General features: G+C 46.4%; 1 protein-coding gene across 5 annotated transcripts in view; it reads left to right on the forward strand.

The window, feature by feature from the left end:
• Window positions 1-22,287, forward strand: part of CBFA2T2 (CBFA2/RUNX1 partner transcriptional co-repressor 2) — a 68,629-nt gene that overhangs the window by 24,106 nt on the left and 22,236 nt on the right. The window contains exon 1 of one of the 5 annotated variants that reach the window (XM_062588852.1): window positions 667-704. The exons of the other annotated variants lie outside the window; for them this stretch is intronic. The gene's annotated coding sequence lies outside the window, so the exon portion shown is untranslated. Of the gene's footprint in view, window positions 1-666; window positions 705-22,287 lie in introns of those variants that run through there. 5 annotated transcript variants of the gene reach the window in all.

Genomic DNA, 22,287 nt, shown 5'->3' on the forward strand with positions numbered 1-22,287 from the left:
AATACGTTACACATTTAATTGCTCTGCCTTTGAATTTGTGGTCCTGGTTGGGTACCCTTGCAACATCAGTATCTCGTTATCTTGTTGTTGCTCCTAATTGTGAACACATGCACGTGCCGCAGCGCTGCAGGCTCGGGCACCCGGCTTTGACGGCTGGTTTACGCGGAAGATTTACGTGCGTTGGGCAACCTTCCGAAGATTTAATTTGGCTCCTTTTACCCGCCGCCTTTGCCGAATGCGGTTCTCGGGACTGAGCACCGGGACGAAGCCGGAATTGAGCCCCGTGTCCCGCTGTCGGCCGTAAACCCCCGAATCGCGTGCGCGTGCCCGGCTCGCGTTGGCCGGGCTGGTAGGAGCGGGCTGGGTGACATCAGCTGGCGCAGCGCCCGGCGGCGGCGGCGCCGCCGAGGGTGCGCGCCTCGAGCGGGGCGCGCTGGCGAGGTGACGAGCGGCTCCCTTTGGCAGGACCTTCCCATCTGGGATCCATCTGTGTTTCCCTGGAATCAGACAGGCGGCTGCAGGCAGGGAGAAATCGCAGATGCGGAGGGACCTGACACGCGTCCAGCTAATGAAAGGAGAAGGAAGGCGGCTCGCAGGCTGCGCTCGATGAGCAAGAGCAGAGAGGGAAGAGCGTTTTTATTTATATTTCAAAGAAACGAGGTGTATTCAACAGCAGCTGGATTGGTGTAACCTTGCTGTTTAGGGTAAGCAGTCCACGTATCTATTTTTAAACGGGGCTGTTTAAAAATGCTAACGCGCAGCTTATCGGGAGCGGGGCGGGGGGCGGTTTGCTTTGGGGGTTGTTGAGCTGGCTTGCTGCAAAGGAGGCTTTTCAGAGCGGCGTGTTTTCTGCCGGCGAGCGCTTCAACCTTGAGCCCAGGTAGCGGGAGCGGGTGGGCGCGCGGACGCTGGCAGCCGCAGCGCTTTGCAATCTCGCCCTCCTCGCTGCGGCGGCTCTGCTGTGTGCAAACTTCAATAGCTGAGCCGACTTGCTGCGTGCGTTATGCAGCTGAAAAAATACTAAACTCTCTTGGAGGAGAGCTGCATTAGAGCTCTCGCTCCTCTCCATGTTGCTATGGAATGATTTGTTTTGTGGGATATTTTTTTATTTTATTTTTTTTTCCTCCTCTGAGCAGAAGGCTAGGATTTGGTATTTTCAAGGGAAATGGAAAACCAGGAAGGTTTTTATTGTCTTTTAGTGAAATGCATGGATGTTTTTTTCGTTTGTGGCTTTTTGTTTTGTTTTTCCCCCTCCACTGTAACCTTATGCTCGTTTGTGCATGCTAATTTTGAAGCCATGGGTAAATCTGCAGAGACTGATCTTTTCCATCAGCTCCTAGATAGCCTCAATTTTCTGTGCCCGGCTGTGTTTTCAGTGTTTCTCTGCATTGTGTTGGAGACTGCTCCCTTTTTGTCTTTGCACTCCTCGAGCAGCAACTGATGCTACCAGCATTCAAATCTCGGATCGGTTCCGTGCTGCAGGCTCATACGTCCCTGCTGTAAGGTTTTTCCATCGCAGGGCTGCAGGCTGCTGCATCTCAGATTCCGTGTTATTCTGGTGTAATCTCCTGGTCCTGCATATGTATCTTTAAACCTGCTTTCCTCCTCACCCCGCCCTCCTTTTTTTGGAAAGGTCCAGCAGTCGAAAATGCTTCTCCAATCCTTCAGTGTAGCCTGTTCTAAACATCACATTTGCTGAGCTGCTACCGCTGGGACTGAATGGGTGTGTACGGCACAAAAATTACTGGCTTCCCCTCCACCACCACCCTCCTCCCCTGCCGCACTAAACTCCTGTGCGGCTGAGCTTGCGATCCATTTTGTGTATTGCTGAAATACCGCCTAGCAGCAGCGGGTACAGCAAAATCAGCTCGCGAAGTTTGGAGACCTAAAACGTGCGTGAGGATGGCTTGCTGTAGACCCGAAGAAAGATATTTGCTAGGTTGCCTGATAAATCCCTGTGCCAAGGCAAGAGGATTTCCTTTTGTACACTTGGCTGTTGCTTTGTCCAGGCTGGTTTTAAGCGTGCCAAATGACAGGGCTTCCCAAGGGAGAGTGTTGTGGAGCTCCCTGGCAGGAAGCTTGTTTCTACTGCAGGGACTGCATCTCCCAAGCTTTGTCCAGTTCTTGCACCTTCTTTACACATCTCTAAGGTTCTCCTTCTCTTTGGAGTTTGCAAGCCTGTGGCTGTAGGGCTTGTGTGTATATGTGTGTGTTATATGAAATTATGACTCTGATTCCACAGGAATACCCAACACTTTCAGGTGCCCCCTGATATCCTCTCAAGAGGAAGTAGGTAGGACAGCGTACTGGATCGTGCCGCATGAATTCATTATCTCAAAGCACCCCAGCACAAAGGAGGAATGAAGGAAAAGACCTCCCCTGCAAAGCTCTATGGGGTGTGACGGTACTCAAAAGCAAAGACCTGTGTTGCATCTGAAGCCATGGGCATGCAAGCAGCTCCTGCTGCTGCTATCTTGAGGACTTACAGGGTTTGTGAACTTAGTGTAGTGTATTGAGGAATCTGATCTTGTGGTCTGTGGAAGCAAGGCTCTGATTAAGGAAATGGAAGTTCTGCCTGCATCAGGACTGCGTGATTTGGCTGTTTATTTTTTCTTTTTTTTTTTTAATAATGTGCTAACTTCATGTTCAAGTTCTGCGGAAAACTTCTTTCCTTCTCGGATTCTATAGGGGAAAAACAAAACATCTGGAATGTTTGAACAACAAAATGCTTAGGTGAGACAGAGGTAGCTGTATTTTGGGGGCGGGGGAGGCATGGAGCTCTGTGGTCAGTTATAATCTTTTTAGAAATGTGATAGTGCATCAAGGCTAAGACTTTTTTTTTTTTTGGTCAGAATTGACCACTGAAGGAGTTGACTTTCCCTGTAGTTTTATTGAGAATGTTTTTCTTCTGGGTTTGGTGACTACCAAGACCTCGTCTAAATGCCTGTCCGTCTCCCTGCTCTGCGTTTCCCCCAGGTATGCCAACCCCAGTTAGAGAAGTGAAAAAAAATAATGCAAAATTAAGATCCTAGTGTAAGCAGTAATGTAAAAAGGATGAAGCAAAGGTAGTTTGAGCAAATAATGGCTATAAAAAAGTAAGCTGTGAAAAGGGTCTGAGGAGGGAGAGGAACTGCTAAGGGCGAAGAGAAGAAGTTGCCGTTGTGAGGAGTATACAAAGCATAAAGGAAAGCCCCTAGGAAAGGGTAGAAACTCTAATACTGAAAAAGACACCAGTTCTGTCAAGTTGGTTCTGCTCTGCACTCAGCCCCAAGATCTTGCTCCATCTGCAAGCTGTGTGTGCTGATCTTTGCAAAGGCTTGTCTGGGCCCTCTGAGGTTGAAGTCTAAGGGAGTCTGTCTTCAGTGAACCTTGGGTTTTTGTTTTAATCCTTTTAGCCTTGCAGAATCAGTATCTCCAAGAGCAACGGAGTTCACATCTTAGCACTGCCTCCGTAGGAGGGTTGAACGTGAGTCCCGTATGATTTTGCTGTCGCTCCCAGGCACCAGGCTTTGTCACGTGTTGCTCACGGTGGATTTTGGCTTGCAGAGCTCATGGCTGGGGGCAGTGCGCAAGAGGGAAAGAACCTGGCTGGACTGCATAATCTGGGATGAGTTTAAGGCAACCAGTTCTTCAGTCCCCCCACTGACCTGTAGACAGGACAACCGCAGCATTTTGCATGAGGCAATACTCTTCTACAAGTACATGTAGGGTGAGCCAGGTGGGCCTCTTGTTTTCTTTTTCCAGTTGTGATATTTAGAGTTTGGTCAAAACCCAGCTTCATTTGGTATGCATATGCAATCTTATAATGTAGCTGGTTAGCAGAAAAAAAATCATCTGAGGAGGTGTGCACATGTAACAGATTTAAGACACCAGCCAGAGCAGCCTTAAATCTGAGCTGTAGATAGTCATCAGTTGCTGCCTGTTGGGTTTTCTTTTTCCCCCCACAGTAAGAAAGCTGACTTTCTGTATTTATTCTGGGTTAGACTGTAGGCTTATCTTAAACCTAGCATCTAGTTCATGTTTGCATATCGCGTTGTTTTTCGGAGGCCAGTATGAAATGCCTTTCACCAGAAATTCCAGGGGTCCCTGGGGGCAGCATCATTATAGTTTTCGGAGGGCTCCTTCAAATTTCTTTGCTGCAGAGACTGCCTAAATTCGTACAACGTTCAGGGAATTGCTCCTGATGGGAACTGGGGGGGGGGGGGGGAACCTTGCTTAGAGTAAGAGCAGAAGGCAGGGAGTACCGGAGAGGGATGATGATGAACTTGTCAGTCGAGTGCAGAACTGAGAGACTTGGGTTCTTCTCGGTCTGCAAGCGGTTTCCTGCAAGACCTCGGCCTTAGTGTTGCTGTGTACGTCGGTTGCTCACGTATAAAGGACTACAGCAGTTTGGGAGGTTTCAAAGCCCTTTGAAGTGCAATTATTACCTTTATTGGGTTTGTACAGTCGTGGCTTTCTAAACGTAGCTCTAGGTTTCAGGATAACGCGCGTTGAGTATCCTGGGCACGTTCCCAGACACGTGGGACTCCTTTCTGGCACACCGTGGGGCCAGGGCTGGTACAGCTGGAGGTGACCAGGTCATGGCCGGCTGGAAGACCGCTTTGAAGCGGCGGATCCGCTGCTGCCCTCTTATCAGTTGGAAACTAATAAGCAGCGAGTCGGGTTCCTCGATACCTCGGCCTCGGGGCGGTGTGTAGCCATCCCTTTCCAGGGTGTCCCTCCCTTCCCCCCCTCCCCCCTCCCCAAAAAAAAACCCCAAAACCCAAAAGCTGGTTGTTTAAACCCAAACGAGCTGGGGGGGGGGAGGGGGATGGAGGAGGTGCGGGGCGGCTGCTGCGGCTCTGAAAGCGCTCGAACCTGTTGCTCCGCTGCAAGCTGTGCAGGTTTAGAGGCCGGGCGGGGAGCGGGGGGCTCGCGCGGGCACCAGCTGCGCCGGGCGCGCTTGGCGCGTGCCACCGCGGCGCCAGGTGCGGCCATTGTCGCCTCCCCCCACCCCGGCGGCGGCGGCCTCCATTCAGGCCGCCTCGGCCTCGGCTGTCCCTCCGCTCTTTCGGCCGCATTGTTCCGCCGGGAAATTAGCATCCGGAGCCCCTCGGAGCCCCCTCGCCGCCGCCGCCCCGGCCCTCGGCTGCAGGTGACTGTTGTCGGTCCCAGCTGCCACCCTCGTGCTTGATTACTTCCATATGGGGTTGCGGCAAGAAGTAGGATGCGCTTATTGATTTTTTTTTTATTTTATTGGAGTGTTGTTTTTTAGGGTTTTTTTCCTCCCTCCCTTCCCCACTTGGGCACTCACGGCGAACAATACGCTGAAATCTATTAGGCTCCGCATTGCTCTCCGCGTTGCAACGGCGATGAACGTTTTACAGGCGAAGCTAATTGCACCCTCACCCTGTGTCCGGCCTTTCTTCACCTCCCCACCCCCTCGGTGCAAGATAACCCAAGGAGCATCCATAGTAAATTAAATCTTTGCCGGGTCCCAGGAGGAGGTTTCTTGCCGGCAAGAAAAATTCTGCTGGGCTTTAGATTTTTTTTTTTCTTTTCTTCTCTTTCTTTCTTTCTTTTTTTTTTTTTAACCGGAAAAACAAGAAGAATGGGTTTCATGCATGTTGTTATCCCACACTTATTAAACGGATGAGCAGATCAAGCAGATCATGTCCTGTGGGTCTGCGCAGGGGAAAAAAACAAAAAGCCTGCAAAGCTGGTGGTTTATAGGTATTTTATAGGTTTAGCTGTTTCTTGAGGGGAGCTGAAAAGAAACCACATGCAAACAGAGGTCACACTGCTCTAGGGACAATATAATTTTCTCCTAGCTCACCTGGAGAGTAGTGGGTTGGTTGTCACCCAAACCCCCTAAATTTCTTGTAGACTTCTTGCTGGTTGGAGGAGCCCTGCGTTTGGTACCCGCTCCAGGCAAAAAGTGCTTTGGCTAATAGCAGATGAGATGGAGGGCTTTGCTTCGCTGCCCTACCTCTGGTTTGAAACGCGGCCGTTTTCACGGAGCTGTGGAGCATCTCCAGCCAGGAGCAATGGTGGAGCTTCTCCAGGGACAAGGGGGCTAGCCCATACCGGCCTGACCTACAGTCTGCCGGCAGAGCAGACTCGAGCTGGTTGCCCTCCTGGGTAGCACTGGCTTCATGCAGTTCAATTGGCGGCAATGAGGGTCACGTTCCTGGTGCAGGTGCCACCACTATGGTTCTGGCCGTAATGATGTATGTGGCAAAGTCTCTTCAGAGTCTGGAGGGTGTTTTGAGTATATGCCTCTAGAGAGAAGGGGGTCTGCAGTATGGCCTGGTGCTTTGGGTTTCCCGGGGAGATGTCTTCGTGCAGCAGCATTGTAGCTCCCAGAGGCAGTGTCCTCCAGACCACCTAGGTGGAAGTGCTGCCCGCTGCTCCCTGGGCTGGAGCGGGCTGGCTGGCGAGGAGAGCCCAGCAAAGTCCCGTAAGCCTCGGCTGTTCCAACCAGTGAAGCAGTTTCGTAGCTAGCAGGAGACTTCTTGTATAAACCTTGCTTTTGCATTTTTAGGGATGCCCAGCAGTTCCTTCCATGCCGGTATGCCTGGTTCCCTGCAGCGTAACGTATGTAGCTGCCGAGGGAAGCCGGGCAGCCCGTGCTGCGAGCGGGCAGGATGCCCCCATATTATGGTAATGATGCAGTCTCCTGGCTGTCAGGAGCTGAAAGGCCTGTGTTTCACTCCCACCTCTGCTGCTGGCTTGGGAGAGCTGTCGCTTCCTCTTGCCTAGAAATGTTGGAGTTAATTGATGGTTGATGGCCCCAGTTTAAATAATAGTTACCCTTTGAATTAGTAAGTTTTTGCAGAAAGAACAAGAAAGCAAAGGGGAACTGCAATTATAATATGGAAATACACACACACACACACACACACATGTATGTGTGTGTGTGTATATTTATGTATGTTTAATTCCATGCCCTTTTCTTAAAAGGGTTTTAAGTGTTCTCTTATCTCCTCAGAGCAGCCAATTAAAAATTGTGAATTGTCCAGATTAAAGCAAAAGGGAGGGAATTCAGTGCAGATGTTTTTTAACCTTTCTCCTCCATTTCCCCCGTCAGATTGTGACCAATATTAGCATCTTCATCTGTAGAATATAACCCCTATCAGTGGAGGAATTGTATCGGGATGGTAGGGTTGCTCAAGTCACCAGGCCTGCTTCCTTCTTAACTCAGAGAAGGAGAATTTTGGATTTTCCCCCAAATCCTCAGTGGAAGACATGCTCAAAGCAAAGCATGTCTTTCTAGTCTGACCAAAATGCCTATCGAGCTCCTTCGGGCAAATAATTCCTCTTGCAATTCTGAAGGTAGATGTAGCAGTGTATCCTTACTCAGATATCAGCATCTTTGGGGATGGATAGGCTTGGTTGCTTGGACTTCTGTTCTGGGTTTATGCTGCTTACAAGTTCCTGGAGACTGCAAGAATACAATTTACTTACAGGAAGGGTATAGAATTATCCTTTATTATTATTTTTAAAAATTTATTGTGTCTTGGCGTTGGTTCTTTGGCATTTATCAAGTTGACTGCCATCTTGAGGACCATCCTACCTCGACAGATGTTCTCACCCAATGCAGTTCCTGAGAAGGATTTTTTTTTTTTTTTAAGGCATCTGAGAAGGTAGATTAAACAGAAATTTTCATTACTTCCTGCCCATACCTCTGTCCTGATAGAGACCTTTCCTGCTGCCCAGCATGGGCCATGCAGATCTCTTTCTGAGAAGCAGCAGTAGGGCAGGCAGAATGATTTAGGTTATGCACATGTGGAAGTGGGCTTCCAAAAGATTATCTCCATGGAGGTGCTCTGCAATGTAGAATTGGTCACCATTCTACGCAGGTCTAAATCACAGGTCAGAAAGGACGTGAAAATAGTAAGACAATTTAATGGAGTATTTTCAGCAATTTTTGTCATACTTGTATTAAACCCTTCAAAGTCAAATCTCAAACTTAGGGGTTTCTTCTCCCTAATTAAATTAACAGGCCATATGGTGTTTACTGTGAATGCCTGCAATATGGAAGGAGCTACCTACTGGATCACTTTGTCTTTTGAAAGAAGCTGCTTTACCTGATGTTACTGTTCTGAAATGTTCTTTTCAGCAGCGGGCGAGATGGATTATTTCAGCCACCTTGCTGCTGTTAATGTCACCTTCTGATCTTGATGTGTTGTGTCATAAACCTTTTCTGGTTCAGCAACCTTTTTGTCTTCTGCCAGTAGTAGTAATGACATTTCTGTTGCGTAGCAAGAGTGTGCATGGGTCAGTTCTTATGTGTTTTCACATGCATATAGTGATTGATTTCATGTTTTTTGAACTGAGGAGCATAGAAGGCAACTAATTGTGGTTCCAGGTAGGAAGGGTAATTTTTAACTACTACTGAGCTCTTTCAGGGTAGTGTTACCATCTCAGAGATATCCAAAACTGAAAGCTTTGGGGAGTGTTGTTCTTTATTAATGGATTGTTTTTTAAAAAATGTTATTTTACATGTGCTAGTCCTATCTTTGTATATAATCTGGAGGAAGAGAACCTAAAGACTTCAAGGAAGAAATTCATTGGTTTATTATCTGACCCTTGCATTTAGATGAATAAACAGGAAAGTGGGGTAGGAATCTCTAAATCTATGGGAGGAAATGAAGGATTGAAAGGTCTAATTATTTTGCCTTTTTCAGCTGATATAACTCATTCAGTAGTTTCTCATATAAGTAGCATTCTTGTGTGTGAGTGGACTTGGTCTTGAGCTTCAGCTTATCCTGCGTTTTTCCAGTGTTGTATGTTAACCTCTTCTTACAATCAAACTTGTCAACTAACTGTCTATGGAGGGGCTTGATGATAAAAGAAAGACCATAATACCCTTCATAGCACACTCAGTTTGTTCTGGGGTGTCAGAGCGCCCAGAAAAGGATACATTTGCGTCCTCTGAAAACACGCTGCTACATTAGCATATTCCCTCTACCGTATGCTCAAAGGGTGTTTCTTTGCAGAAAAGTCTCTCTAAAGATAGCATCATGAAGTTCTGTGTTGTCAACCAGGGACACTTGATCTAAAAAACAACATTTGATACACAGGCAAGGTTTGCAAGTGCCATCTGGATTCTGGGAGATGAGCTAGGTTGCCTGTTTTGCATACACTCACCAGGAAAGAACTTCTTGCAGGCAGATTAATACCTCAGGAACACCTGAGCAAGACAGCTTATTCCAAGCGAATGCCCTCGATGACACTTGATACCAGTGTAATCCCGTGCCCCTGGGGAGTGTGCACAGGTGTACCTCCCTGCGGTGTTGGAAATAATTCTGTAGTTCAATGCAAAGAAGAACGGATTCTGTGGCATCAGTTATGGAATCAATCTAAGTTCTCTTGGGCCAGTAATATTTTATTCCAGTTTCAAGCATACTGCAAAAGGCAGAACCTGAAAATGATGCGAGACCCCACATGTTGCCATGTCTTCAGAGAGGTGGGGATGTCAGGTACACAGATGTCTGTCTGGCTTGAGTTCTGTTTAGTGCATAGACTGTCTTCAAAAATATACCAACACTAAAAACAAAAACCCTGAGGAATATAAACATCAAACATTGCCTTGGGTAAATATCAAGCTTATTGTCCATGTCTTCCCATAGATCCAGCAGGCAGTACTACTTATGAGTAGACTGTAAAATGTTTTACTTCAGGGCCTATTTCTTGACTTTCTAGTTATCCTCTCATATGCAAATCTAATTTACCTAATGACCTGGTGAATGTAATTGAAAGGCATTCTGCACTTACATAATAATGAAAAGTCTCACCTGTGCCCAAACACAGATGGATCTCTGCCTCACTGCAGCAGCATTAGAGGAAATTTATAGGCACTATGTCATAAACCTTGCTGTGAACAGGGAGGAGAATAGCATTTTAAAACAAACCTGGGGGTTGTAGTGGGTGGTTTGCAGGGCCTCTTTCACTCTTTACTATATTTGCGATTTTTGCTGGTTAAACTTCTTAGTTAACTTGTTCTTTTTTTTGACTTTCTACTCCTGTTGATGGTGAGCAGACCAGTGCTGATTACTAGTAACTAGTTTAGGACAACCTGAAGGATTGTGAATTGTAAAGTGCTTTCTTTGGTGTGTTGTGGGAAGATACTTTGAGAACAAATACATCAAAGCTGTTCAGACTGTCTTATGGTCCTGTGGAACTTGGCTGAGCCAGCAAGTTCGCTTGATATTCCCTGTGCATCACTGGAGCTACTTGGTCTCCAGAGGCTCTCCATGGAAAACTTCCACCCATAACACATAGTGCGTCTCCGGTGATGGAAAATTCTTGTATTTGGGCTCCCCTCTCTACTGAGCAGGCAGAGTAGCTTTGACAGTACAGGAGAAGGAGGCAGAGCAGAAGCAGTTGCTGCTGTGTGTGTGTGTGTCCCTGCTAGTATATTCCTAAAGAGGCAAGAAGTAGTGAGTTTTATTTGCTGCTTTTTTGTGTATGTGTTCATCCTTATCTCTCCCTCCAGCCCTGAACTCTGCAGGAGATGCAAGCTCTCTGATGTTACAGCACTGCTCTAGTGGCCTCGCTCGTAAAGCTTCGAAACGCCTTCAGAATTTGTCCCTAAGTGCATTCCTGTTGTGGTTCCAGCTCAGTAGGACTGCAAAAAGCTTTCCACAGGCTGATCATCTTTGGGGCGAAGGAGAAGAGCAATTTATTTAGTGATGTGAGAAGTGTTTTTAACAGGCGGAATTGTCATCTTGGCAGGGATCCTATGCATGTCATTGATCAGGATTGAATATTAGCTAAGCAGCAGTTAATGTCCTTAGCGCTCAAGTGAATGAGACAGACTCTCTAAAGAGAGCAAGCATGAGTTATGGTGAGACTAGAGAGATTTGACTACCTGGATAAGTTGAGGGGGTAGCCAGTCTGGCACTCGTGCATGTAGCACAGCCAGCTTATGTGAAATGACTACAGTAGTGAAGCCATGGCTGTAGAGTGAGGGACACTTGTGTTGCTGGATTCAGGCTTTGGCAAGCTGAAGGAAGCTGAAGAAACAGGCAGAAAAGCCCTTCTATCTTGTCTCTGGCATGCTTTGTTCCTTCTTGATTTCCTGGAGATCTTGCCCGATTTTTAGAAGAGGCTTGGTAGAACTTCAGCCCTCGAGTTGGCTGACTACTTCTTCGTTGTCCCATGCAGCTAGGTTTGTTCCTCCTTTTCAGCCTCTGTCCAGAGAAATGAGATTCCACATTAGATTCTGCTTTATGTTCAGAAAAGAGGACAAACAATATGAATTTTCCTTAAGGGATGCAGTTGCTTTTCTGTGTCATTCTTTGATTGCCTCATTTGGGGTTTATGGTAGAAGTTGAATTTTGTTTTTTTTTTTCTTGGCAAAAACAACCTTTGTTTTCACCTAAACTAGTCTGCTGTCAGCTTCTAGACTGCCGAGTTTTCCAATTTGATGGTACCTGACTTGTTCTGTGCTTTACCAAAAAGTTGAGTATTTTTTTTTCTAGTTTAGTTTAGGCTTTTGATAATAGCTTTTGGTGTCCCTGGTATCCTTTGTGACTCTGGTATAATTCATTAGTATGAGCTAAATGGCTTCACGCCTGTTCTCTACTTTGAGATCTTCAAGAAATGGCCTTGTGTGTTTTAACTGGTGTTATTTACCAAGTACTGGTAGCTGCCTTTGGGCTGTTAATGCTGGTACTTCTGGGCCTATTTTTTTATGGATAGACTTTTTTTAAAATCTCAGTTCCTGTACTATATTCCTCAGTTTAAGAATTTGCTACTTGTTGGATGCCCTTGTTCCTCAGACCCCAGGTCTGTTAGGACTAATTTTCAGTGGTGTGGTTTGTTTCAGGTTGATTTATTATGGTGGGAATCAAATCATTGGGCAGTAGAGCTTGTCAAAGAGAGAAAGGGGAGATGGATGTATTTTTAAATCCTTGTGGTGAGGCTTGTGACTTAAATGTCCTCCTCTACATTACTATTAAATGGGTCTGAAGTTCTTAAATGTTGAGTTACTGGAGGACTTGAAAAGAAATTTGCAGTGTTTCTGAACCCAGTCTCTTATTTTAAATGGGAATATTTTCTCCTCTAATTTTTAGGGTGTTCACCTTTTATTCACTTTTTACATTCTGTTGTATTAACTTTCTAGGTGCCCTGAGATGCCTCTGCCATATATATGCTATATACTTTTCTACAAGGTCCACCTATACTAGCCTCTTCAGGGTGGGTAGTACAGTACAGGACTGAACTTGTCAGAGTCATGAGGGAAAACACACATTTGTTGTACTTGAGGTTTTGGCAGGTTATGAAGAGTTGCTATGAAGATGCAATCTAATCGCTGAGATGTTTGGGTCAAAAATGCTTACAGGAAGCCTGTGATTTGACTTTGCTCTTGTTCTCTAACCATTTCTGGACTCTCAAGGAACACAAGACCCCCAAAAACTGTGCTGTCAGCAGCTTTCTCCCAGAGTAAGCCTTGCTATCCATAGTCATGGTTGGGTGGTATTCCTACTGTTTTTGCAGCCTGCTGCTGTTAGGGTGACCTGGGAAGCAGAGCTTGTGCAGAGCAGGGCCAGCTGTGTGAGCTGCAGGAGTCCTCTTATGGTGGTTTCTTGATGTTGCCTCTTTTTCCTGTTGGCTCTGAAGTGCAACTGAAACCCTGCAATTCTGATCTCAAAAGCCCTTGTGGTTATGAGCTGTTTGAGAGTTCCCTCATGGTATGTTTGAGGTCAGATGGGGTAATATAACTGGCAATCCATAGCCATGGGTCTTAGAGGTCTAGGGCACAAGATTTCTTAGTTTCCACTTACTGGTCTGAGAGACCTGTTTAAAGATCCGTGGGAGCTTCTGTAAAAACAAAGCAGCTTGTTCTGTGCTTGTGCTGGGTACTTCTCTGCTCTAGCCACCTGCAAAGTAGGCCTGAGACTTGCCTGTGACCTTGCAGCAGCTCTGCCAATCTCCGTTGGGGTAGAGCACGGGGCCAGATGTTAAGATTTAGCACAAATGTTTTGACCTTCATTTTTTATTTGAAATGGTAAGCCTCCAAGCATCTTTCTGGCTGGAGAATTCTTGGTGTATTCTCAGGTTGTTTCTGCTGCATTGATGCAGTCACAGCACATCTGTGCAGTGCAGGAAACAAAGTTGGGACCTTCTGTTCAATAGCTACAGGTGGGCCACTTGCCCCAGGGCTGGCATCTGGCTGTGGACTTGCTGCTTTAAATGCTTTCTTCCCCTGGTGTGGAGAGAACAATTCAGTGACATACCCCAGTAGGAACTGGTGGCGCATGTGACCGGCTGGTGCCTACAGCAATTTGGGAACTAACAAAAGGAATTAAAAGCATAGTGGCTTTCAGAGCCCAAGAGGAGTTGGAAGCTCATGGTAATAGCAGTGTTGGAGCAGCTGCAAGACGCAGTGTTGTGATCTGAATACCCCGGGCACTGCGGCACGGGGTGAAAGCTGTGGTGGGAACGAGCCTGGTGTTTTATTTCTGTATTGGGGCCCAGGTGGTGGATCTGCAGGCAGCGATCAGCTGCTGCCCAGCATGAGGGCAGCTGCACCACCAGCAATTCCCAGCAAACAGGGTTGTCCCAAGTGCCAGGTGGCATTCCTCCAAGGAAACTCTCTAAATGGTTGCTCCCTACTGTGTAAAGCTTCACCTTCGGCGATGAGAAGGTGACTGCTGGTGAGAAGGCTGGGGTGACCCCCCCCGTGATGCTTTACTGGCCTTTGAGCAAAGCAGAGCTCTGCCCTGACCTAGAAATAGCATCTTATAACATCTGCTAAAATTGAAAATTACCTCCACTTGTACAACTTTCCTTTTCCTGCTAAAAATAAGATCTGGGGAGTAAAACCATGGGCAGAGAAAAAGCAGGGCTGGTTGCCTGGCACAAGCTTTCTCAGCTTTCAGGTGGAGCATCTTGAATGGTCAGGTGTGGTGAGATGAATCTGTGCCTGAGATCTCTCTTGTGGAGATTTGTTGAGTTTTTCAGGTCATAGCAGTGCCGTGCACATGTGTTGATGCATTGCAGGGAAGTGACATGGCTGCTGGAGCCTTCCGGGACGCTTGCTAGCTTAGCCTCAGTGAGTCCTGTAGCCTTGGTGGCCACTCCAGACCCATGGACTACTGAAGCATGAAGGAAGGCAGCAACAGTGGTCCTGCACTGGGTGCCCCAGTTACTCTGGAGATCTCACTGACCACTGTGGCTCCACTCCCACTAGCACACTAGTGTGTCTTGCAAGCTCTTCTGCTGTGAGCCTGTTCCAAAGCCCATCTGAATTGGTGGCTACGTTCCTACAGGCCATTGTGACCTGTGGAGACCCCCTCAGAGCTAATTGGCAACATGAGGATGCCGATAGGATCCTAGTATCCCTTTTGTGATACTAGTCCATTGAAGAAGGTAATACAATGGAGCCTGGCACATACATGTCTCTTCTGGAAAGTGAGGGTTGGGTGGAGCCATTTTAAACAGCAAGCGATCCAAGTTTTGAGGGGATTTATGAGTGCTAGCTAAAAATCATAGCCTAAGCGATGTCCCAAAAACTCTGTTACGGTGGAAAACACTTTAAAAGTTGGAGCCTGTTTTACCAGTATCTTTTTCTTCTTGTTCTTGCTTTTATGGGTATGAAAGTTGCAGCTTTATCTACGCTACTGCACAGCTTTTAATGTATACAGGAAAAAAGAAGTCTACTCTCCAAATTATAATTCTCAGTAATGTGCTGAACGGCTGCTTATTCTTTTATGTTATTGAAAAGGGTTTTTTATCAAGTGATTCTTTTTCTTTCTTTATGCCTCAGCAAACTTAGCACAACTTAGATTTAAACTTAGTGCTTGTGAAATTTCAGTAGCCTGAAATTTTAAAGGTAGCCAGCATCTGTTCTCAACCTTTCCCTTTTCAAAATTAGATTCTGGCCTAGCAAGCTGTAAGACTTGAACATACAGGATAACAACATTGAATGCAGCAGACCTTCCTTTTTCCAAAAAGGCCTTATATGCTGAAAGCTGACTAAAACTGGTGGGTATAAAGTATTTTTCAAAAACTTGACTACTTGGAAATAAGGAGGTGGGCAGGGGGGAGGGGTTGTTTTAAATGGATATTTCCATGATCAAAAGTGCTGCTGAGAGAGTACAAGGACATCAGGGAAGGGCAGGGAAGTTGTGCCTAACCCCGCTCGTGGAGCGGCAGCAGAGCTGACGGGTTTCTCACGTAGGTTGAGCACACCACTGGCAGGCTCAGGTGATATGATGTTGAGCTGAGACCCGAATGAGCGGACTTGCCCCACGCTGCATGATAACACAGTAGCGCACTGCAGAACACGCATTGCGCGATTCGATTTGGCCCACATCGAGCACAGCGTGCGTGGATGAAAAGAGAGCCGGGTGCTGGCTTGAAACATCTACCTACCTTTGTAAATGTGGACCATAAAGAAAACGTGGCCGGATTTCAAGACTGTAATAATACAAGGAATGGTCTTGCAATGCTGATGTCTGCAGGGTGTCCTTCTGGCTGGAGTTTCCCACGTGCTGGGTCACTCTTGTTGCTTGCTCCTGGGACCTCAAAGGAGCGAGTTGTCCTCGGTGGCTTTGCAGGCAGCAGGACTGCGCTTGCTGTGTTGTGCAGGGGCTGGTTTCAGATGTTTTAGGGGTGAGCCCTCAAAGCCAACCTTTTTAGGAGGAAAAACTCATTACCTTTACCTAGCTACAAGTTAGTTGAGATGATAAAAGGGCTTTATATCATTGTGTGGTTTATCTCAATTCTTGCTTTCACTCTAATAGTAGCGTTTAATCCACGTGAAACTCAGACTCCTTTTTCTGACATAACAGCTCTCTATGTAAAAATCCAACAAAATGCTCATTTAAAAAAAAAATCTTTGATGGCGAGCCGTTGCGCTGAGTCTTTCTAAACCGTATCCCTTTTGTACTTGTTATGTCTGGGCTCCACTGGACTCGGGGAGCCGTTAATCTTCCTCATGTTTTCCTCCCTGCGGCAAATGAGACACAGATGTTCCCATCTGGAAAGTTTGTTCCAGCCACCTTCGTTTCACTCGCATAGTTTCAACTGCAGTTGGGATATTTGGAGAGCAATGTGGCAGGCAGAGACTTTTAAGAAGTAATTTTTCTGATTGTGATAATTGCCCGTTGTATATCTAGAACTGCCATAATTTTTCACTCAAAATGCTTTAACCTAGTAAGTAAATAGTGCGGAGGAGTAAACAGCTCTTAATATTGTAGAGCGTTGTGCTTTTTCTTCTCCATTTAAGAAGGCTCAATTCTATAACTCTAAATGGAACAGTAAACCAATGAAAAAATTACTAAACAACAGTAACTAATCAAATTAATAAGCAAGCATCCTTGACTTTGTTCAACCACCATTGGCCCAGACAGGGTCCCTCTGACTGCGCGTCAGGCTGTTACCATGAGGAGGTCTGGGTGACAGTTGGGGTCCTCTCTGAGGCCAAACGTGTGCTCCCACAGGGCTGTTAAGAAGATGAATGTGCTGCACTGGCTTCCTCAGTTGGTTACGGAGCGAGCAGCATGTGGGCTGGGTGGATTTTCGTGGCAGGCATAGGGGGATATTTGGTGGACACTCACAAGGGTGGTGAGGGCTTATTTTTGGATGGGAGACCAGGTGCAGTTGACAGCCCTGGAGCCACAGCAAGGGGTCTCTGCAATGTGCTTAAAAGGAATAAATTTTTTTTATTAAAAAAAAAAGTATTTTAGGTGTTTTAGAGCCTTTCTTGCCTCCCTTCAGTCCCCAAACCCCTCCTATTTGAAAATCCAAGTGCTGCCCACTTAGTAGGCCTTGGCTGAATATAATCGGTTGGCAGAGAGTTTACATGTTTGCCCTGAATTAAGTGTGTTGGGTTTTGTTTGTTTTGGGTGTTTTTTTTCCCCCTTTGGAAAGCCATAGCTATCTAGATGAGTTTGGGTCCCTGTATTTATTTGCTTGGACACTAGTATTACAGAAGGAGAACTGTTATGACTTGTTGGTGGGAACAAAAACAGCTCCTGGTGGCTTCCGCACCATGCCTGGATGTTCTTTTGGCCAGCTTTCTGCATCCAAGCATCTACTTTCCTGTTCCTTCATGGAAGAAGCGGTGGAAGAGGTGGGGGATCCATGCTGAAGCAGTTTATTTACTGCTGGCAAGAGAACCAGAGCTTGGGAGCCCTGTTGCGTAATCTGCTCTGAGCTTCTCAATACTGCGAGTGGTGGGTGGTGGTGGAAGGAATTTCTGCAACCCCCTGGCCTGGGTCTGCAGACCAAGAGGAAAGCAGAGTTGATGAGACGGATGCTGCTCTGGTGTGGTTTGCACTGATGGCACTAAGGAAAGCGGGAACTGCACTTGTCTTGTGTAGGTGGAAGCAACAAAAAAAAAAAAGTCTCTAAAGCCCAACCTGTGCTACTGATAAGTTTGCAGTCAGGCGCATGAATAGGTTTTTAGAAAAATTGCTAAAGGATGAGGACGATAAAGATCTGCAATCTGCCTTCAGGAATGAATTATTAATCTTATTTCCCTTATTAGCTGCTTTCTAGCCTGGTTGTGAGCGATAACATACTTTGTGCTTTCAACTTCTCTGAGTTTCGTGTTGAATTGAGAGTTAAAGTGAAACAGCTGTGTGTGGGAGAGAACTAGATGGCAATGGAGACGCACGCGTTTATTTTTGATTTATAAAATGCCTGTCCCAGGCTCGGCAGCTCCCTCCTGCGTGCTGCTGAGCTTTCCTGCGAGGTGCCGCGTCCTCTCCACTCCCACAGCATCTTACAGATCAGCAGCCAAGATGTGCTACGAAACCGAGTTAAACAGTGTAAAAATAGACTGATCGTTTTTAGAGGAGGAAGTATCTGTACAATAACATAAGTTACACACTGCAACAGATGCTATAGTATCGTCTTATACAAGTCCTCACTTAGGCGTGGAAGAAGAGGGGACAGAGAAGAACCAGCAGTGAGCAGAGCTCTGTTGGCCAGTGTTTGCTGCTGACCTGTTTTATGAGCTGCCTTTGCGTCTCAGTTTTTACTTGTAAAGAAACCTCTCGTTTATTGTCTCCGGCAAATGGAGATTGCTGGAAACCACCCTCAGTGCAAATAATCGGTATTATTTGTATAGAAATATAACCCCTTGACCGCAAACCTCTTAACTTGCGCTCTTCCTCTCTCCTTGCCCCCGGATTAGGACTTCGTTAGCAGAGTCATCCTTTGCTTGCCGCGGCTGCCTTATCAGCTGCCTTGTTTCTGATGCATATCTTAGCCTTTCTTCTTCATCCCTTTCTGATGCAGTGATGCTGCAAAAAGATAAAATACTGGCTTTTTTTTTTCCCCTAGACAAACCGATTTCAGTCGGACCTTGGGGGAAGCTGTTGGGCAGTGAGCAAAGGAGAGTTTGCAGTGGAGTAGCAGAAAACAGCATCTACTGGAAGCCTGCATAATAATGCTGTTGCTTTGCATGCAGATAACCTCATCTGCATGTCTTAAAGGACTGTGCAAAGGTTCTTTACAAATGGCTTAGAGCTGACAAGGGGAAGGAAAGGCAGCCTCACAGTGGAGGAAAGATGTTAATAAAATTTAAATGTAATTCTTCCCACTTCTCAGTTCCTAAATGTGAAAAATATTAGCTTGGTGGAGACTGAAAACAGATGGTGAGCAGTTGGAGCAGATAAGCATGTTATTCAAAATAAACATTCGCCAAAGCTGGGGAGGTGGCGAACCATATTTCATTTCACCCTATTTACATTATCAGGTCAGGTTACACTGATGCTGCCTTTAGTTTGCATTCAGATTATCAACAGGGAACCCGAGAAAGCAAGCCAATTGCAGCATGTCCTTTTAATTATAGGCTTGTTTGGGTTGGAATGGACTTTCTGTAAGCTATCTGCCTGGCCTTTGCTCCAGGGCCATGTTGAGTTAATTATCTTAAAAACAGCCCTTGCAGAGTGTGGCCAGGGTCCTGCCAGCCACGGAGAGGGCACCAAAGTACCCATCCTTTGCCCTCATGTTCTTCTTCCAAATAGTTTCTTTTACTGTTTAGACAAGCTTTACATTGCTTTATCTTAAAGCCATGACTCTTGCTTGTCTGTTTGAATGGTGATCTTGCAAACTGGGGCCGTGATCCTCTGCTTCCTGGGCCCGTTGCTCTCCAGGAAACCTCGGTCACACCAACTCTTCGATGTTTTGTGTCTTACGGCTCTTGCCTGCGCAGCAGTCCAAGGCGCAGGGGCCGGTGGAAACAGAAGCGCATCTGCGTGTGTGGCTCATCCCGCATCTTTTGGTGAGTACCCAAGGAGGGGCTGAAGTGCCTTTTGGGGGTATCGGTCCCTTCGCTGGCCACAGCACAAGGCTGCATAGCTTGCTAGGACCTGACACCTGAGTGAGCAGAGGGTTCTTCTTGTCCAGCTTTGCCGTGGGTTCAGCTTTTGGGAAGACTCCCCAGGCCGCTGCTCTGAAAAGGCAGGTACGGACTGCAGGCTCTGAGCTTTCTGAAGAGGGAGGAAGTGGCTTTTACGTTATGAGCATATTCTACCTACTCTGTATGAAAGTCAAAAACATCTGTTCTGATGAAGTTAATGCTGAGACAAAGGTTTTTTATGTTATGAACCACTGGGCAAACCCTTTGTATACAGCATGTTGTTCAAAAAGCATCAGCTAGAACCAAAATCTTGTTAATTTAGGGATTTCGCAGTCTAACAGCTTAGTGACCCAAACCTTGTTGATATGGTTTTGTTTAAAGACTGCTCTATCTTGCAAACTGCAAGAGGAGAAAGGAAAAGCAAATCCTTACGTGTGTTGAACTGCCAGTTAAGTACTGCTGTATCATGTTTAATGTGTTTTTTCCCTTATTCTTCTAATGTTTCATGCTTTCACTTTTTCAAAAAGCTAAAGTATGATAAGCTAGAGTGCTTGAATCTAGCAAATGGGTTTTGTGAGAAACCAGTTCAGATGCTGTGCAGCTTTTTGTAATTAGAATCTACATAATTGATTCCAGCTGAGGCAGAGTCTTCCTTTAATAATTAACTCTTGCAACAGTGAATTGAGGGGACTCCTGTACTGGCATTGGAAATGGCTTCAGAAGATACTACTGTTTGTGCTCTCCATCTTCTGAAGTAACTTCCTTAACCACGCAATCACAAAATTAAATTCATATCACATAAAGGTTGAGGAAAGATTGACTCTCTTGAGCTGCTGGCAGGGTTTAGGAGCCCACCCCTACATGTTCCATATGCTCACACAAGCAGGTTGCTATACAGTGCTAAACTGTTGGTGCACGTGCATTCGCTCTGATGTAAATTCAGAGCCGAGAATCCCCATTTTGTGTGTCGTATCTGGTTGCTTCTGTCTTGCCGTGGCTCAGCCGTTGCATCCAGACCAAGGCTTTCCCCTCCGCTTCGCTTGGCATAGTGCAACGCTGCCGGCTTTGGTCACTTGGTGGCAACTGCTTGTCACCTTTTCAACGTGGCAACATGCGTTAGAGAAACAGTATGTAGCAGGGAGCACGTTTTCCCTCCCTGACGCTTGGGCTCCTTTTGGTGTTGCACAGCTTCCTTCCTTCCAGCATGTCTCCAGCAACCAGCACTGCTGGCATCGGAGGGCCCCCAGCCCTGCTCTGTGCCTGGCTGCTCCCTGGGGCCTGGTGCCCTGTGGCAGCATCCCGGCACCTCTGGAAACTCGTTCGCTTGCTGCCGGCAAGCTCCGGGATGGTGCCGGCCTCCCCCGTGGCACCGTGCCAGGCTCTCCCCATGCTGGGGCACAGCAGGGCCAGGAACCAGACTTGTGATCTGCATTTTTTTAATAAATATAAAACTCTCATGCTGATATGATTCTACCATCTGTCTGAGCCATGTTTTGAGCTAGGAGAAGTGAAGGGGGAAGAGACGGCCAGAGTCTCTCTGCCACCTTGGGCTATCTCACAGCTCTGTATTCAGGTGTCATTTTGCAACTTCATTAGGGAAGGGAGCATCCAGTTTCCATCATGCACTGTTTTTTATTTCTCTTCATTACTTAGTTTATTCCCCAGTTGCTGAAGGCATTTAAATATTAGTTTAATTCCTAGTGCATATGAGAAATAAGTGAAAAAGGTCTCAAGTAAGGGAGTGTTGTTTAACTTTTTTTTTTTTTCAAACCCACAAGCACAGAGAGATTAATAAAGTGAACTTCTTTATACAGTTTACAACGAGAATAGATGTTAGCTATTCTTCAGCGGTTACCTGTCATAGCAACACTCCTTTATTATTAAACACCATAGCGGGAAGGCTTCTTTAAAGAAAATAATTATAATAAAATTGGTCTCAAACGGCTATTTAAACCGCCAACTGTAAAATGCCCCCGTCCGTATTGTACGACGGGGGGAAAGCTTGAGTTGCAGTTCCCCTGATGTTGGGATGCTAGGGAGGGAGATGTCTCTTACAGTCACTTATAGCCACAAATTTAATTCTGATGTGCTAATTTATGTCATTCTCCTCCCCCTAAGAGAAGATTATCAGCTGTATTTCAGATTAATAGATGCTCCTTTTTCATTTGGTTTGCTAGGGCAAGAATTGGAGCAGTAAAAAAAATATAACAGGTCAACAGCTAACACAGAGAATCGAATAAAAGCAGGGCCTTGTGGTACGTCATTCGAACGCAATGATGGATGCAGTTTCAGGTGTACGCTGCTGTCGGGCAGCCCCTGTACACCTGGGCTCCCTAAATGGGGCATGCAAATATATAGGGTACACAACATAAGCTTATATATGTATACATCTGTCCTGTACCAGACAGCAGCTTTGCAGCATCTGAAATCTGTAACTGCGATCACCATGAAATCTGTGCCTTCATCGGTTTTTTGAGAATATGAAATTCTTGCATCACGCCAAGACTAAAACAGCATCTCTGTGATGGGGTTTCATTGTACTCTGAGTGAATCATCTTCGCCTGTGAACCTCCAGCACGCTCGAATCCACACAAGGGGCTTTCCCATCCGCCCTGGTGGCAGCCGCCCAAGCGTGCTCGCGTCCCTCTCGCTGTGTCCTTCTCCCGTGGTTAACGTGCACTGCTTCTGGGTGCAGAGTTTTCACCCAGAGTTTTCATGGTTGGCAGCTTGATGGCAAAAGTGTTGTGCTGTGTAACCTCGTTCAATCTGCCCTGCAGGCAGCATTTGAAAAATATCGATGGGAACGTCTGTAAGTGTTTCCAAGAGAGATTCCGTCAGAGGAAACCTTCCAGCCAGGAGTCCTGCTGGGCGATGAACAGCGGGTGGGAGGAGTGTGGGGTGGCCAAGGAGCTGGCACAGAAGTTTGGGTAGGATTTGGGGAGGAAACCTTTCTGTAGCAAAACCCATCAACATTTCCAGTT

This window comes from Rhea pennata, chromosome 16 (assembly GCF_028389875.1).
Source record: "Rhea pennata isolate bPtePen1 chromosome 16, bPtePen1.pri, whole genome shotgun sequence".
Classification (NCBI taxonomy): Eukaryota; Metazoa; Chordata; class Aves; order Rheiformes; family Rheidae; genus Rhea; species Rhea pennata.